Source organism: Ahaetulla prasina, chromosome 2 (genome assembly GCF_028640845.1).
Source record: "Ahaetulla prasina isolate Xishuangbanna chromosome 2, ASM2864084v1, whole genome shotgun sequence".
NCBI lineage: Eukaryota > Metazoa > Chordata > Lepidosauria > Squamata > Colubridae > Ahaetulla > Ahaetulla prasina.
In genome coordinates this window covers 9,133,247-9,151,980 of record NC_080540.1, presented here as the reverse complement: position 1 = coordinate 9,151,980, position 18,734 = coordinate 9,133,247, and the positions used below count along the sequence as shown (strand labels likewise).

Genomic DNA, 18,734 nt, shown 5'->3' with positions numbered 1-18,734 from the left:
CACTTAACCTACCGCAATTGGAATGGATATCTGAGTCACTAAGCTGCCCAATTATTAAGCATGATGTCACATGACAGTGCCAACTTACATCTGTTCCTCTGTAGTTGTTAAGCTACAATTTCATATTGTAGCAATTTCCTGCCAGTATAATTGCTGCCACTGATTTTGCTTGTCAGAAGTATCTGGAAATGTCACAAATTGAGATCATGAATGGGGGATGCTGCCGCGATTATAAATGTGCAACTATTGGCAGAACCTGAGTTCGTGCAATTCCTTTTCCTGCACCTACAAAATCCCAGTCACTGCTGAAGTGTGGACACTGAACAAGTAAGGTTCAACAGCTAGGCAAAAAACCCAAAATGCACAGGTACGGTATATGTGGTACCTTGCTCTGTAGTAGTAACTGTGAGAGGGATCTTGGAGTCCTAGTGGACAACCATTTAGACATGAGCCAGCATTGTGCAGCAGCTGCCAAAAAAGCCAATACAGTTCTGGGCTGCATAAACAGAGGGATAGAATTAAGATCACGTGAAGTGTTAATACCACTTTATAATGCCTTGGTAAGGCCACACTTGGAATATTGCATTCAGTTTTGGTCACTATGATATAAAAAAGATGTTGAGACTCTAGAAAGAGTGCAGAGAAGAGTAACAAAGATGATTAGGGGACTGGAGGCTAAAACATATGAAGAACAGTTGCAGGAACTGGGTATGCCTAGTTTAATGAAAAGAAGGACCAGGGGAGACATGATAGCAGTGTTCCAATATCTCAGGGGTTGCCACAAAGAAGAGGGAGTCGGGCTGTTCTCCAAAGCACCTGAGGGTAGAACAAGAAGCAATGGGTGGAAACTAATCAAGGAGAGAAGCAACTTAAGAACTAAGAAGAAATTTCCTGACAGTTAGAATAATCAATAAGTGGAACGACTTGCCTGCAGAAGTTGTGAATGCTCCAACACTGGAAATTTTTAAGATGTTCGATAACTATTTGTCTGTAGTAGTGTAGGGTTTCCTGCCTGGGCAGGGAGTTGGACTAGAAGATCTGCAAGGTCCCTTCCAACTCTGATGTTATGTTATGTTATGTTATGTTATGTTATGTTATGTTATGTTATGTTATGTTATGTTATGTTATGTTATGTTATGTTATGTTATGTTATGTTATGTTATGTTATGTTATGTTAAGATGCGCAACAATTAAACACGATAACTATATTAAGCTATTAAACCAAATAAAACAATTTGGTAAAATGGAAGAATTTGCAATTATCAATGTTCAGAAGAATAGCAATTATAAAAATGAATATTCTACTAAAACTTTTCTGGTTCCGAATGATTCCTATAAAAACAGAGAAATATTTTGATGATCTAATTATAATAATTTTGAAATTTATTTGGCAAGGGAAAAAAGCTAGAATTAGATTGAAAATGTTGCAAGAATCTAAAAATAATGGAGGATTTGAATTACCAGATTGGATGTTATATCACCAAGCATATGTACTAACATGGGTGAAAGAATGGAGAAATCTCAGACATAAAAGATTATTGTATTTAGACGGTCATGATCTACAACTAGGATGGCATGTTTTCTTGTGGTATGATAAGAATAAAATTCATAGATACTTCCAAAATCACTATGTAAGAAATGTGCTATTTTTAGTATGAGAAAAGGAATATATATATGAAAATACCAGGATGGCTTTCAACAATGGAAGCATTGTTATTGGATAAGATTGTTAAAATAAAACTTTTTTAAACAGAACAATGGAAGCATTTGTTCACCCAAACCTAGTAAAGTTGGAAAAAATTCGAACATAAAGATACAGAAGGGAAATTAAAAACCAAACAAGAACTACAAGAACAGAGATCTAGTGTGGTGGCCACAAATGCAAATGCAATTGAAATACAATAAAGACGCTAAGATATATGGCTTTTATAAAGAACAAACAACATTTGACCAAATACTGTTAATGGTAGATAAAAAGTTAATTAAGAAACTATATAATTTTTATTAAGCCTAAAAATGGAACAAGTACAGGTGAAAGAGGCAATGATAGTATGGGCAAATTTTTTTGGATATAATATAGAATTAGATAACTGGCAAAAACTTTGGGAAAGAAACAACAAATTGACAATGGCAACCAATTATAAAGAAAACTTCTATAAAATGTTTTATAGGCACCTACCACCAGCGAGGCTACCAAAAATGTTTTAAAATATGTCTACCAAATGTTGGAAATGTACCGTATATACTCGAGTATAAGCCGAGTTTTTCAGCACGTTTTTTGTGCTGAAAATCCCTAAACTTATACTGGGTCTATACGGCTTATACTCGAGTTTTTTTTTTTTTTTAAGCCCCTCGGCTTATACTCGAGTATATACGGCTTATACTCGAGTTTTTTTTTCTTTTCTTTTTTTCACATTTTACCGGACGGCGCGGGGAAGCCCTGCCGGTGCAGTGAGAGGGCGGGGCGGGGGAGCCGCTAGGCTTCTCAGCTGAGGAGGAGGGTTTCAACCGGTAGGTGCCTCATTTCCCACCCTCGGCTTATACTCGAGTCCCCAGTTTACCCCAGTTTTTGGGGTAAAATTGGGGACCTCGGCTTATACTCGGATCGGCTTATATTCGAGTATATACGGTAATCAAAAACCGGGCACATATGGACACAAACTGTTTCAACTCCTTCCCTCAAAATGACGCTATAGAGCACTGCACACCAGAACAACTAGACACAAGAACAGTTTTTTCCCCAAACACCATCACTCTGCTAAACAAATAATTCCCTCAACACTGTCAAACTATTTACTAAATCTGCACTACTATTAATCTTCTCATTGTTCCCCATCACCCATCTCCTTCCATTTATGACTGTAACTTTGTTGCTTGTATCCTTATGATTTATATTGATATTGTTTCCTGATTGCTTAATTGTAACCTATGACTATCATTAAGTGTTGTAAGTGTTGTACCTTGATGAAGGTATCTTTTCTTTTATGTATACTGAGAGCATATGCACCAAGACAAATTCCTTGTGTGTCCAATCACGCTTGGCCAATAAAAATTTCTATTCTATTCTATTCTATTCTATTCTATTCTATTCTATTCTATTCTATTCTATTCTATTCTATTCTATTCTGTGGTGGATGTGCGCAAAAGCAAACAATTTTAGGACAAAAGTGCATACCTGGTTAGAAAAAAGGAATATAGATTTTAAACCTGAACCATTTTTATTAGACATAATACCAGAAAAATATGATAAAAGGAATGTATATTTGACATGGCATGATTTACAGGAGCAAGAATTGCACAATAATGGAAAAGTGAGGAAGCAACTACGGAAGAAGATATAATTAGGAAAATATTGGACTGTGCAGAAATGGACAGAGCAACATTGAAGATAAAAGAAAAAGAAGACAGAATGTTTTCCAACTTGGGACTTATTTTATCAATGGCTGGATAAAAGAGTTGGAAATTAGGAAATTAGAAAGCATGACTATGTAAACAAATTGACTGAGACAGTATGCTGTTCATTAAGCACACACACACACACACACACACACACACACACACACACACATACATACACACAATCACGCACACAAACACACAAACACACATATGTAAAAAAGCCAAATCCACTCACTTCTCACAAAATCTGCAAAAACTACAAACTTGAAATTTGGCACATATGTTCCTCTTGGCTTCTAGCTGCTCACTAAGAAAAGATTTTTTCGAAATGACCATCAGAGCAATAGTATTTCTTATACAGTATTATATTAACATGCTGTGATGCTAAGGAGTTAAGACATTCGACTCCTTCTCCTCACCTGAAAAGAATTCTGTTCCAGCTGCCATTTGCCTTGCATTCTTTTATCTCAGTTCAAACTGGCAGACATTCCACTCCTTCACTCAGCAACGGTCTGGGGCTCCTTACAGTACTAAACGTCGGTACCTGACCAAAATGTCTATGCCTTGTACCTATGGAACTGCTTCCGAACTCAAGGCGGCGGGAGAGATATTCCCTTATGAGTTTGAATCACTGACCACCACTGAGCCAATGGATTGTGAACCGAATTTTTCCTGCCTAGTGTCCCAGCCGCAACTCACTTCTTACACTGAGCTCCTCAGTTCAGACGAATCTACTTCTACTGTAACACCAGTTAAAGGGAAAAGATGGTCTTTTTGCTGCACAGAATTACAATGGATGCTTCCAAATGACGTCTTTTGGAGCCAGAAAGGTGAAGGAGGGAAATTTTATGCCAACATTCAAAGTGCAGAGGAAGGTCTACCACAGGATAGGGAGTATCATGACCTCAGCAGCAGCCTTCATTTCTCCAGATATACCAAAGTATTTGAGTTTCCTCTTCAGGATCTGGCCTTCTAAAGAGCAGTCAGGGTTGATCTCCTCTAGGACTGACCAGTTTGATTGCCTTGCAGTCCAAGGGACTCGCAGGAGTCTTCTCCAGCACCAGAGTTCAAAGGCCTCCATTCTTTGGTGCTCAGCCTTCCTTATGGTCCAACTTTCACAGCCATACATTGCAACTGGGAAAACCATAGCCTTGACTATATGCACTTTAGTAGGCAGGGTGATGTCTCTCCTTTTTAGCATGCTATCTAGATTTGCCATAGTTTTCCTCTCCAGGAATAAGCGTCTTTTAATTTCTTGGCTGCAGTCCCCATCTGCGGTCTTCTTGGAGCCCAGAAAAACAAAATCTGTCACTACCTCCATTTCCTCCCCATCTATTTGCCAGGAATTAAGAGGGCTGGATGCCATGATCTTAGTTTTCTTAATGTTGAGTTTCACACCAAATTTTGCACTCTCCTCCTTCACTTGCATCAAGGGGCTTTACATTACACTTACATTTACAGAATGTAAATTTTGTGAAATTTAGAGTGAAACACTACAGAAACAGACCAAATCTCAGAAAGCTGCACAAATATTTTATTTTATTATTTTATTTTATTTTATTTTTTAGATCGGGGTCTCCAACCTTAGTAACTTTAAGGTTTGTGGACTTCAATTCCCAGAGTTCCTCAGCCAGCAAAGCCAGCCAGCATTAGTTGCTCAGTGATGAAATAGATTAGCTAAGCAACTGATTCTGTCTGGTGCTGAAAGTGAAACTGGGGCTTTCGGGCGGGCTGGGAAAAAAGCCATGCGTTCGATCAGTAATCAGGTAAGTGCCTTAGAATCTCTTAAAAGGAGGTTTTCTACATGTTTTCTATAGAAAACATGTTTTTTAAGGTTCTGCTGATGAGGAACTCAGGTGAGATCGCCAGAGGAGCCTTTAAAAAAATTTTTTTTTAAAGTGAAAAGGCTCTGCCGATCTCAGCTGAGGGGCGGGATCCTCAAAGGCTTTTTTTTTTACTTTTAAAGGCATGTTTCGGCTGAAGAAAAACCTGCTTTTAAAAATTAAAAAAAAACCTCTGCTGATGGTGCGGCTCAGCAGAGGCAGGGGGCGGGGCCAGGGATTTTTGCTATCGGTCCTCTGAACCAGCAGCCACCATCGCTACCGGATCGCGCAAGCCAGTCCGAACCGGGAGCATTTTATCCCTGGTTCTGGGAACGTTGAAAGTGGCAAAGAGCAGGAAAAGATTAAAGTCCAGGGGTTGGAGTCCTTGGAGATAATAGGCAAGGAGGAACTGGAACAAGCTCACTCCCGCCATCGCCACCTTATTTCCAGATGGGGACAATACCATGGGACACCCCCGAATCCTAAGACCGTGCTTGCTCCTCTTAAGGTAAAAGGTGGAGTGCGTCAGAGGAAAGAGGGAGAACCTTTGCAACAACTAAGAGAAGGACATTATATACTTAAAACATTGGAATTGGGCCGGGCATTGATTAACAAATCTGACTCAGCTTTAGGCCAAAGATGTTGGTTGTGTTTTTCTGCATCCCCATCCAGTTATAATGCAGTCCCAATACCCACAGACCTATGGGCAGAAACTAGAGCAACTATGGCTTTTGAAAAGGATGCTGGGAGAAAAAGTAACACGATAGAGGCAAAGATACATGGTGATTTCTATAACACTCCAGAAGATAGGCTCAAGATACAGAAGGATTTTGACAGACTTGAACATTGGGCTCTATCTAACAAAATGAAATTCAATAATGAACTGTGAGAGGGATCTTGAAGTCCTAGTGGACAACCATTTAGATATGAGCCAGCAGTGTGCAGCAGCTGCCAAAGGAAAAAAAAAAAGGCCAACACGGTTCTGGGCTGCATAAACAGAGGGATAGAATCAAGATCATGTGAAGTGTTAATACCACTTTATAATGCTTTGATAAGACCATCCTGGGGATACTACATTCAGTTTTGGTCACACAATTTAAAAAAAGGATGTGGAGACTCTAGAAAGAGTGCAGAGAAGAGCAACAAAGATGATTAGGGGACTGGAAGCTAAAAAAAAATGGTTCCTGAAACTGGGTATGTCTAGTCTGATGAAAAGAAGGACTGGGGAGACATGATAGCAGTCTTCCAAAATCTCAGGGGCTGCCACAAAGAAGAGGGAGTCACCCTATGCGCCAAAGCACCTGAGGGTAGAACAAGAAGCAATGGGTGGAAACTGATCAAGGAGAGAAGTAACTTAGAACTAAGGAGAAATTTCCTGACGGTTAGAGCAATTAATAAGTGGAATAACTTGCCTGCAGAAGTTGTGAATGCTCCAACACTGGAAATTCTTAAAATCCATTTGTCTGAAATGGTGTGGGGTTTCCTGCCTGGGCAGGGGGTTGGACTAAAAGGCCTCCAAGGTCCCTTCCAACTCTGATACAACTGTGCCGCCGCCCTTCCTGTTGCAGAGCAGAATAAAAGAACAAGAGTTTTGTCTCAAGGCAGCACCCCCCACTTCCCCACGACACACACATACTGCCTCTTTCTGCAGTGAGAGAAGACAGGAAAGAGCAGAGTTCTTAATTGACTGTTGTAAGCTAAAGAAATGAAAACCAAGAGAAAAAGTTTTATCAGAATTCATATTCCTCACTCTCATGTCCATGGCTCTACATGAAAGGATTTTGTTTCCCATTCCCCTGAGAATGAAAGCTCCCACTACCTCTTTGAATACTTGAGCAAAAAGACAGAGAGACCCTCGACAAGTGCTTCCACTGCAACCATTGACATTAGGGACTTTGGGGGTCTGGAGTAATGAGGGGAACAATTGAGTCCATGCTTTTCCACGAACATGGTAGTGTGGTAAGAGAAAATAGGGTATTTTTCTGATGTGGGAGAAATGTGTATGTGTGCTTACCTATTAACTGGACACACTGAATGAAGAATCTTACAAAGATAGCACCCTGATTATGCAGCTACTTAGAGATAATCTTACACTACGGACATCAGAAAACCAGGGAGATGAAGGGGAAGCTGGAGAAGATGAAAACTAAGTCTGTCGTGCTTCACTATGTGTTCAATGTCACTGTATCCTACACATTATATTCCTTTGTGCAGCAAGCAAAAAGAATAGTACATCGACTTCACAACCTCAACGTAGCAAAGTGTCTGTGGAGTAAAAAAAAAAATTTGGTTGGTGTTCTGTGTATGTCAAATGGAAATCAGTTGAACAATGGCATTCTGAACCTTTCCTATGATGAACACGTGCAGTTATGATTACCGTGTTTATATTTTTTTAACTGAACACTGTGATTATGGGTTTTGTGATTGCAGTTGACTTTACAAAACTCAGATGATGAAAGAATAGATACAAATCATGTAATTCCTTGGAAGAATAATAATCTGGTATCAAAGTTGCTGACGTACAATTCTGCTGTAAAGTTGTAACAAAGCCTGAATCAGATTCCTGGGACCCTGGTTGAAGTCCAGGATCAGATAGACTCCTGAGACTCCTGGTCTTGCAAAAACCAGCTTGCCATAGACCTTTTGACAGCCGAGAAAGGTGGTTTATGTCTATTCTTGGGAGAAGAATGTTGTTTTTACACCAACAAATCTGGAGTGGTCAGAGAAGTGGCAAAGGATTTACAAGGAGGGGGGGGGGCAGCATCCAGGATTGGACAGAGGACAAAGTACTGATACAAAGTACTGATACATGGCTGCTTGGGTCAAGCAAATGTTATTCTTGTTATGTGGAATAGCAGATCTAGCTTTCCTTAAGACAAATAGTTATCAGATCTGTCAAAGAAGTAACAATTGAGAAGGAATTAGTAGTGATGGAAGGGCTGATAAGAAATAAGTTTGCCCCAGATCCCCAGTTGGAAAATGGAAGTCCTGATGGTGGAGAGTATGTGCGGATTGGACCCTGGGGATTGGAAGAGGTGCCTGAAGAAGATGAAATTTGGGGATAATCATACAAACTGTTTTTGCTTTTCTGATCAATTGCTGTTTTAAACTGCTCTCAGAAAGTAAAAAAGGTGGGGGCCAGTTTAACAAGTATTATCTGTGCTATGTGTTCTCCTTCTTAGCTAACCGCAAACAAGAAATAGTGAGACTGAATTTCCTGATTAAAAAAAAAATACAGAAATAGTCTCAGAGGGGAAGACTAAGGCAGAACCCCAAAAAGTAAGTCAAAAACAGATCGTTCTTTAAATAACAGAAAGAGGTGAAGAACAATGTTAAAAAGGGCAAACCACAATTTCACACATTATGTCTAACTACACGAGTTATGCTGCAAAGTAAGAAACAAAGCAGGAAATGCTAGCTTCCTGTCAGAAGAAGGGTGGGGGGAGCGAGATGTTAAACTGTTGTTGTTTTTTTGCACATCTATATGAACCAATAACTGATCAAGGCTGAGATGATGCTGTTATGATGTATGTTTTCGTGTTTTTTCAGGTATAAAAATGTTTGTTTGTCCATAAGGAAGTTGTCCAGATTTGGCTTTGGCCATATCAATCTGGATCTATTTTGTTTGCACAAATGAAATACAGCTACCTTTGATTCTGAGATGTGGGTCTCGTTATTTCCCGCAACATTAGGACAGGGGCGGTAGGCACGCGGGTGCATTTCTAGTCAGTTTCTCACTTACACTTTGTGAACAGGAGATCATAAATGAAATTTAAGACTTCTCTAAACTCTTCAACTTTTGCCTCATATGGATTTCCTTCAGTGCAATAAGGGATGATTTATGCTTGAAGTAATATCCGCAGACTGGACAATCCAAAGATTTTTCCATGGTGTGAGTTCTCTGGTGTCTCACGAGGTGGGAATTCTGACTAAAACCTTTTCCACAGTCAGGACATTCAAAAGGTTTCTCTTCTGTTTGAGTCCTCTGGTGATATTTTTTATAAACATTTTTTTTATTTTTCCATTTAAACATACATATTTTGTGGACAGTACATTGACTGGGTCAAGTCTTTTTAAACAATATTAACAATAATAATACAAATCAGTATGTGTAATCCTATTGTTCCAACTTCAACAATACTATTCTCATTTCATAATCTTTTATCGTTTTTCCATTAATCCATTTAAATATAAATAACATTTCTTTACACCATGTATTTATTCCCCTACTAAATGCTATTATTAACTTTCATCCAAATGTGTAAAATTATTAATGACTCCAAATATTAATAATCAATTCAGGGTTTATATCTCAAAATCCCCACAATTTTCAAAATATAAATATTCACAATATATTTTAACACATTATAAATATTAATAAAACCGCTGAATTTCTTAATCCTAAATTCCCATCTACTGATCTTAACTTAACTATTTTAGTATAGTAATTTCTTATATTTTCGGTTTTCTTATTATCCATCATCTCTTAACCTTTTTACAATCCCATCGTTTATTGACTTTTTAATCAGCCTTTTCTCTCTCTCTCTCTTGGAATTCTATAGCTCTTTTTGTTATGTTTATGTCTACTGAACATTCCCTTCTGAATACTGTTTATCTCTTTCTGCTGTATTGTGCTTCAACAAAATTTCCTTCTTTTTTTAAAATAATTTTTTTTTAAGTCTTTCATTTTTGGAGGGAGACTTTTTCTCTTTTCTCTCTATTCTTTTGTAAGCTTTTGAGGAATTATCTAATTGATTCCTATTTATTCCTTTCTCTTCTTTAGCTTCTTGCGTCTCATTTTGAATTTCTTCTAAAGTCTCACCTATTTCTTGAGTATCTTTTTCCCCCACTTGTTGAGTAACTTCTACATTCATTTCTGTCTTTATCATTCTTTAAAGATTCCCTCATACTTTTTATCATCAAGATTATATCTTCATATATCTCTATATCCATTTTATGACAATGTAATGAAAATTATTCAATATATTTCTATAATTCCAATAGCCCAATATTTTTAACCTTCTTTTATACTCTTTTAAATTTTTAATTCACAACTTTAAAGTTTCCCATTATATATTTTCCCAATTGTCCAAATTTTCTTTCTTCCCCCCCCCTTTTCTGTTAACACCTTTCTTCTTTTGACTTGTAGACTGTTCTGTTAAATAACATTAAAAGTCCAAGTCCAGATTAGCCCACTATATTACACCAATCTTTCAAATCTATGATCCAATAGCTAATTTTAATAATGTTTAGTTATGTGTAAGTTAGTTCCTTTTGAAATCTTCAGAAGAGGGAAAAAAAAGAAAAAATAACTCATCAGATATTTGCAGTTATCCAGGTTGTAACATAAAGTCAAGGTCAGGTCATCTTTCAGATATTATTGCTTCTATTTTGTGCATTAGACTTTGTGTGTATTAAATTCACTTTCACTAAGTATGCTGCAATTGCCGTAGTACTTGACTTCATCCAATAGCTGGTACTCTTATTGCCAAATCTCACATTATAGAGTCTGTAAAAAACATCTGATTATCGATAAATCCAGGGGGTTTAAAAATACAAATAGTCAAAACAATTTCTCCCAAGAATCGCTTTTCAAATTGTCTAAGCCTTTTCCCCACAAGCTTCCAATGCTTTTTAGCTTCTCTTGGGCTTCTCTTGCCTCTTAATTCTCTGGGTTTTTATTTCTCCGTGTGTCAATCCGCCGCTATTTTAGGCTTAGGAGTTATCTTTTAATGTTCTTGTATTTGCATCAGCTCTTTAAGGTAAAAGTTGCTATTATCTCACCCAATTTTAATGCTCTGTCCATACACTCCTCTAGCAAAAATCTTGTGGTCCTAGTTGTCACAGCGAAAAATGGCAGTCATCCGTGCTGCCCTTTGGGAGAGCTTGCTTCAGACCTAAATGAGGTATCTGCAGATTCTGCGTGGTCAGCAAAGCACCTTTCCTTCCTTCACCGCCCCTTCAAGCCCGCGATGATCCCATAGGGTCTCCTGGCAGCAGTTACTGGCTGGGTTTCGCAAAGAGCCTGCTATTTTCCAGCCGTTCTCACCACGACTGGAAGTCCACTCTGGTGATATAGAAGGTGGGAATTCTGTCTGAACCTTTTCCTACAATCCAGAGATGTAAAGGGTTTCTCTCAAGTGTGAGTCTGGTTTTTCACCAGGTAGGAATTATGACTGAAACATCTCCCAGTCAGGACATTCAAAGGATTTCTCTTCTGTGTGAGTCTTCTGGTGTATCACCAGGTGGGAATTCTTACTGTAACGTTTCCCACAGTCAGGACATCCAAAGGGTTTCTCTCCTGTGTGACTCCTCTGATGTCTCACCAGGCTGGAATTCACACTAAAGTTTTTCTCACAGATAGGACATTCAAAGGGTTTCTCTCCTGTGTGAGTCCTCTGGTGTCTCACCAGGCTGGAATTCAGGCTAAAACTTTTCCCACAATCAGAACAGTCAAAGGGTTTCTCCCCCGTGTGAGTCCTCTGGTGTGTCACCAGGCTGGAATTATTACTAAAGCTTTTCCCACAGATAGGACATTCAAAGGGTTTCTCACCTGTGTGAGTCCTCTGGTGTATTACCAGGTGGGAATTCTGACTGTAACATTTCCCACAGTCAGGACATTCAAAGGGTTTCTCTCCTGTGTGGGTCCCCTGATGTCTCACCAGGCTGGAATTATCACTAAAGTTTTTCCCACAGATAGGACATTCAAAGGGTTTCTCTCCTGCGTGTCTCCTCTGATGTCTCACGAGGTGGGAATTCTGACTAAAACCTTTTCCACAGTCTGGACATTCAAAAGGTTTCTCTCCTGTGTGAGTACTCTGGTGATATATAAGGTGGGAATTCTGACTGAAACTTTTCCCACAGTCACCACATTCAAAGGGTTTCTCTCCTGTGTGAATCCTCTGGTGTATTGCCAGGCAGGAATTCGTACTGAAATGTTTCCCACAGATAGGACATTCAAAGGGTTTCTCTCCTGTGTGAGTCCTCCGGTGTATCACCAGTTGGGAATTCTGAGTGTAATGCTTCCCACAGTCAGGACATTCAAAGGGTTTCTCTCCTGTGTGAATCCTCAGGTGTCTCACCAGGCTGGAATTATCACTAAACCTTTTCCCACAGATAGGACATTCAAAGGGTTTCTCACCTGTGTGAGTCCTCCGGTGTATCACCAGGCTGGAACTCAGACTAAAACCTTTCCCACAATCAGGACATTCAAAGGGTTTCTCCCCTGTGTGAGTCCTCTGGTGTGTCACCAGTCTGGAATTATCACTAAAGCATTTCCCACAGATAGGACATTCAAAGGTTTCTCAGCTATGTGAGTCCTCTGGTGTATCACCAGGCTGGAACTCAGACTAAAACTTTTCCCACAATCAGGACGTTCAAAGGGTTTCTCTCCTTTGTGAGTCCTCTGGTGTCTCACCAGGTGGGAATTCTGACTGTAACATTTCCACAGTCAGGACATTCAAAGGGTTTCTCTCCTGTGTGGGTCCCCTGATGTCTCACCAGACTGGAATTCTCACTGAAATGTTTCCCACAGATAGGACATTCAAAGGGTTTCTCTCCTGCGTGTCTCCTCTGATGTCTCACGAGGTGGGAATTCTGACTAAAACCTTTTCCACAGTCTGGACATTCAAAAGGTTTCTCTCCTGTGTGAGTACTCTGGTGATATATAAGGTGGGAATTCTGACTGAAACTTTTTCCACAGTCACCACATTCAAAGGGTTTCTCTCCTGTGTGAATCCTCTGGTGTATTGCCAGGCAGGAATTTGTACTGAAATGTTTCCCACAGATAGGACATTCAAAGGGTTTCTCTCCTGTGTGAGTCCTCCGGTGTATCACCAGTTGGGAATTCTGAGTGTAATGCTTCCCACAGTCAGGACATTCAAAGGGTTTCTCTCCTGTGTGAATCCTCAGGTGTCTCACCAGGCTGGAATTATCACTAAACCTTTTCCCACAGATAGGACATTCAAAGGGTTTCTCACCTGTGTGAGTCCTCCGGTGTATCACCAGGCTGGAACTCAGACTAAAACCTTTCCCACAATCAGGACATTCAAAGGGTTTCTCCCCTGTGTGAGTCCTCTGGTGTGTCACCAGTCTGGAATTATCACTAAAGCATTTCCCACAGATAGGACATTCAAAGGCTTTCTCAGCTATGTGAGTCCTCTGGTGTATCACCAGGCTGGAACTCAGACTAAAACTTTTCCCACAATCAGGACGTTCAAAGGGTTTCTCCCCTTTGTGAGTCCTCTGGTGTGTCACCAGGCTGGAATTATCACTAAAACTGTTCCCACAGATAGGATATTCAAAGGGTTTCTCTCCTGTGTGACTCCTCTGATGTCTCATGAGGTGGGAATTCTGACTAAAACCTTTTCCACAGTCTGGACATTCAAAAGGTTTCTCTCCTGTGTGAGTACTCTGGTGATATATAAGGTGGGAATTCTGACTGAAACTTTTCCCACAGTCACCACATTCAAAGGGTTTCTCTCCTGTGTGAATCCTCTGATGTCTCATGAGGTGGGAATTTCTAATGAAACATTTCCCACAATCAGAACATTGAAAGGGTTTTTCTCCTGTGTGAGTCCTCTGATGTATTACCAGGCAGGAATTCTGACTGAAATTTTTCCCACAGTCACAACATTCGAAGGGTTTCTCTCCTGTGTGAATACTCTGGTGTCTCACCAGGCTGGAATTATCATTAAAACTTTTCCCACAGACAGGACATTCAAAGGGTTTCTGTCCTGTGTGAGTCCTCTGGTGGTTCATGAGTTGGGAATTTTGACTAAAACCTTTTCCACAGTCTGGACATTCAAAGGGTTTCCCTCCTGTGTTTCTAATGAAAGTTTTCCCACAATCAGGACATTGAAAATGTTTCTCTCCTTTGTGAGTTCTTTGGTGTTTCACCATCATTGAATTATCATTAAACGTTTTCACACAAATAGGACATTCAAAAGGTTTCCCTCCTGTGTGACACCTCTGGTGTCTCATGAGGTGGGAATTTCTAATGAAACATTTCCCGCAATCAGAACATTGAAAGGGTTTCTCTCCTGTGTGAGTCCTCTGGTGTCTCACCAGCCTGGAATTATCACAAAATTTTTTCCCACAGATAGGACACTCTCCTTTGGGTTTCCTCTGGTGTATCACCAATGTTTGAATTACAACTGAAAGTTTTCCCCCAGTGTGGACTTTCAAAGCATTTTTGTCCTATGTGAGTCCTCTGGTATATCTTGAGGTTGGAATTCTGACTGAAACTTTTCCCACAGAAAGGTCATTCAGATGTTTTTTTCCCTGTGAAGTTCTCTGTTGTCTGAGATGGACATTTCTAATGAAGCTTTTCCCACAATCTAGACATTTATATCGTTTCTCCCTGGAGTCGATCTACTGCTGCATCACCAGGCTGGAATTGTGACTGAATTTTTTTACACAGTCAGCACATTCAAATGGTTTCTCTTCTTTGCGAGTCTTGGCTTCTTCACCGGACTGGAATTCTCACTGAAATGTTTCCCAAAGAAAGGATGTTCAAACGGTGTTGTTCCTGCTTGTGCGTCCTTTAGTGTCTCAGGGCTTGGGAATTTCCAATGAAACTTTCACACAATCTGCAGTTGCCATGCTCACTATAGCATTTACTGCATTGGAAGCACTTTTATGGCTTCCCTCTTGTGTGGTTTCTTCCATGAACCACAAGGGAGCTACACTGACCAGTTTTTGCTACATTGAAATAATGTGTATGGCTTTTCTCCTGTCTAGCTCCTCGCTGCATAATCAGCTGTGATTTGAAAGCTTTGCTTTTCTCACAATAGGCAAATCTATGGAGCTTTTCCACAGCTGATATTCTTGAGGAGGTCAAAAATATGGACAATACCTTGTTTAGTGGTGATTTCATTCAACCGTTTTCTTTCTCACAGGATGTGGCCTGCATTCATGTCTGCTCTACGTGGCTTTACTATTGACCTTTTCCTCCCCACTTACTTCCAGATATTTCCCTTTTTTGCTGATTGAAATATAATCTCCTTTGACTTTTCATGTAACTTATCCTTGAATTCTGTATAATCTGCTTATTCGAGCTTGAAATATTTCTTGATTTTCTCTTGTGTAACAGCTGTTGGAGGAGAAGAATTTTGTGGTTTTCTGAAAGAACTGGAAAATATTTTGATTTCTGGCTCGATTTTCTTCCCTTTTCAACGTTGCTTGTTATTTACAGTTGTCCCGAGTGCTCTTATTGCCATCCTTTTTGTCTGTAAGATTCAAAGAAAAATGTAACTTTTATTGTTTATAAAATGGTTAGAGATGTGAAAAAAGAAAAAAAGTATATATTACAATGAAAAAGCAAACATGCCCCAATGGTAGAACAGTCTCTTATCTTATTTATGATCACTTACAATATTGATAAAGTGTGTATAGTCAAGGCTATAGTTTTCCCAGTTGCAATGTATGGCTGTGAAGATTGGACCATAAGAAAGCTGAGCGCCAAAGAATTGAGGCCTTTGAACTTTGGTGCTGGAGAAGACACCTGCGAGTCCCTTAGACTGCAAGGTGAACAAACAAGCCAGTCCTAGAGGAGATCAACCTTGACTGCTCTTTAGAAGGGCAGATCCTGAAGATGAAACTGAAATACTTTGGCCATCTAATGAGAAGGAAGAACTCACTGGAGAAGAGCCTAATGCTGGGAAAGATTGAGGGCAAAAGAAGAAGGGGACGACAGAGAACGAGGTGGCTGGATGGAATCACTGAAGCAGTAGGCATGAGTTTAAATGGACTCCAGAGGATGGTAGAGGACAGGAAGGCCTGGAGGAACGTTGTCCATGGGTTCGTGATGGGTCGGACACAACTTCGCAACTAACAACAACAACAACATTGATGATTCACTTGATACATTGAAGACTACTGAGATCCATGTTCAAATATCCATTCAAATTCAGTTGTTAATTCTCAAATTCTTAGCAACACAAAGGAGTATCATCAATTATATCTTGAAGTCCTGGGGATAGATTATATAATTGCAGACATATCCCTACAGAGAGAAATACAGATACCTCCACCTACACACATATATATGTGCAGAAAATCTATGTCTTTCCAACCTGACAAAACGTCCCAAAATGGTTACAGTCAAACCTTCTGAGCTAAATTTAGAGATGTGGGGGTTTTAACTGATGAAATGATGCTGAAAGCCTGTGCAAGCACCACTTTTGCTCATGGAAGTCCTCAGCTGCAAATAAGAACAAATAAGAACAGAAAATACTGTCTACAAGCCCTCTGGTGACATCCTTGTTCAAATAGTCCTTACTTTACCTACCGCAATTGGAACTGATATTTGCATCACTAAGCAGCTCAATCATTAAGCATGATGTCACATGACAGTGCCAACTTACATCTGTACCTCTGTAATTGTTAAGCAAATTACTGTGGGACTTCCAGCTGTACTTCCGGCACCTTCAGAGCAGGAACCGTGAGCTCCATGGTCCCGTTCCAAGGTCTCTCTTTCGGAGGGTTAAAATGTGAGCCACAGCCACTCTGGAGGAATGGTGAAGTAAAGAGAAACTGCCTGGCAGGTTGAGGAGAGCTGCATCTCTCCTCCCTGCTTAGGGAAGTCCTCTTATCTGAAGCCAAAGAGGAGCAGCAGCAGTAGCAAAAATGGCTGCCACAAAGCTGGGGACAGCCAGAATACTAATGACTGTGCTGGAGTGGAGAAAGTGAATGGTGTGCAAACTAGGTGAGAAAAAACATTTAATTGCAATCTGACCCCAAGAAAATTAAAGGGAATACATATTTAGAGATATTTGTTAAAGCAGCAACCAGGCATCCAGAAAAATACCTGGACATTGAAGAAGGGGAGAAATTTTTTAAAAAAATACAAATAAAAATCTAGATTTTCAAAGATAAAAAGTGTGACGTGGAGAAGGCATTTTAAATATTGGAATTATAACTACAAACTTTTGTTTCATCATTATCACTCATTTATTGGATTTACAACTTAAAATAACTGAAATTGGATTTTTTAACAATAAAGCAGAGAGGCTGGAGTAGACTGAAATGAGAGCGCCATCTGCTGATAAAACATGAACTAAGCAACCCTAACTAAGCAACTTTGGAAATAACTATTTAAAAGACTGAGAATACTTGTTGGATAGGCTTCTAACTTAAGACCACTGGAGATTTAAATAAAAGATTCTTGAATATTACTAAACATATAAAAGTGACTTGAAGAAGGTAGAAAACTCCCTGGTGCACCAAAATTGAATAGTCTGTGTATTGATGAAAATACTTAAAACTGTGATCTGGCAATCTTGTAAGCTAAATGGAATGGAGCCATCTCAAAGCAGGAACTACTTGAGCACATGGACCAAATGTTTGACTGCATAGTTCAAAGATTGGAAAATATAACGCAAGCAATTATGAGCAAAAATTTGGATAATGAAGGGAAAATGGAGTTATCAGAAGAAATGAGGGAAGGCAGAGCTGACGTCGTGATGACACGACAGGCAACCTGGAAGCTCCAGGATTGCCCTTGATATCTTCTTATCTGGATGGTCTATTTTGGACCTCACTGTCCCATAGAGACAGTGATTGATAAGGGCATACTCATAACGATCTCAGGGACACCGCAAAGTCCCTGGTTGATCTAGGAGAAGCCCTTTTTTCCGGTAAAGAAGATTCGGCCATAGAAGCTGCTGAAGTTGGGACAGCTCCAGAATGGAAGAAATTGAAAGGAAGTGTGGTGAGAGACTCTTTTGTTAAAAAAATTTTTTAGAAACCACCCTGAGATTAAAAGAAGGTTAAAAATGAGAATAAAAGAAGTGGAGCGGTGGAACTAAGACTATTTTAGAAGTAATTTTTTTTCTGTGCTTTTTAAAATTCTTTTTCTGGGATGGATGCCTATGGCTGATTTGGTTTGTAAAACTGAACTGGATTGAATTGAAACTTGCTGGTCTCCTCTCTTGGAACTCAAAATTTTTAGTGCCCTTTTTGGGGAAAACTTTTTTTTCTTTTCATATTTTTTTAATACATTTTGGCTTTGCATTGAATTAAAACTCTTTTTCTTTTGAGACTAAGGAGGGAAAGCAGGGAAAGATTAAGCAATACTGCCACCTAGTGGATTGGAAATATTATTTTTTGTGTTTTTTTTCTCTACTCTCTCTTGGTGTAAGAAAATTGTTATTGTATTTCTCAAGGACTCTATGCTTGTTTCAGATAAGATAGTGGGGGAGAGCATCAAAGAGACTTTGCAAGTTTGTTTATTCAGGTGCTCTTCTGGGAACTATCAGCCAAAAGAGTCTGAAAGTGGAAACAACTCTTTGAGAAGAATGTAGTGACTCTGGAAAGAGAGCTGCAAATAAATACCGGAGAACTAATAAAAGAGACCCTTTTCTTTCCCTCCCTCCTTTCTCTTTTCTTTCTTTTCCTTTGTCTTTTAAAACTTTTTTGGGGGGATGGATGCCTATGGCTGACTTGGTTTGTAAAACTGGACTGGATTGAATTGAAACGTGTTGGTTTCCTTTCTTGGAACTCAAAATTTTT

At 39.5% G+C, this 18,734-nt stretch overlaps 1 protein-coding gene and 1 pseudogene across 2 annotated transcripts in view; both read right to left on the bottom strand.

Moving 5' to 3' along the window:
* LOC131193460 (zinc finger protein 850-like) overlaps positions 1–18,734 on the bottom strand; it is a 43,166-nt gene that overhangs the window by 8,245 nt on the left and 16,187 nt on the right. The window contains exon 1 of one of the 2 annotated variants that reach the window (XM_058173625.1): positions 89–868. The exons of the other annotated variant lie outside the window; for it this stretch is intronic. The gene's annotated coding sequence lies outside the window, so the exon portion shown is untranslated. Of the gene's footprint in view, positions 1–88; positions 869–18,734 lie in introns of those variants that run through there. 2 annotated transcript variants of the gene reach the window in all.
* On the bottom strand, positions 7,620–16,676 carry LOC131189653 (zinc finger protein OZF-like; annotated as a pseudogene).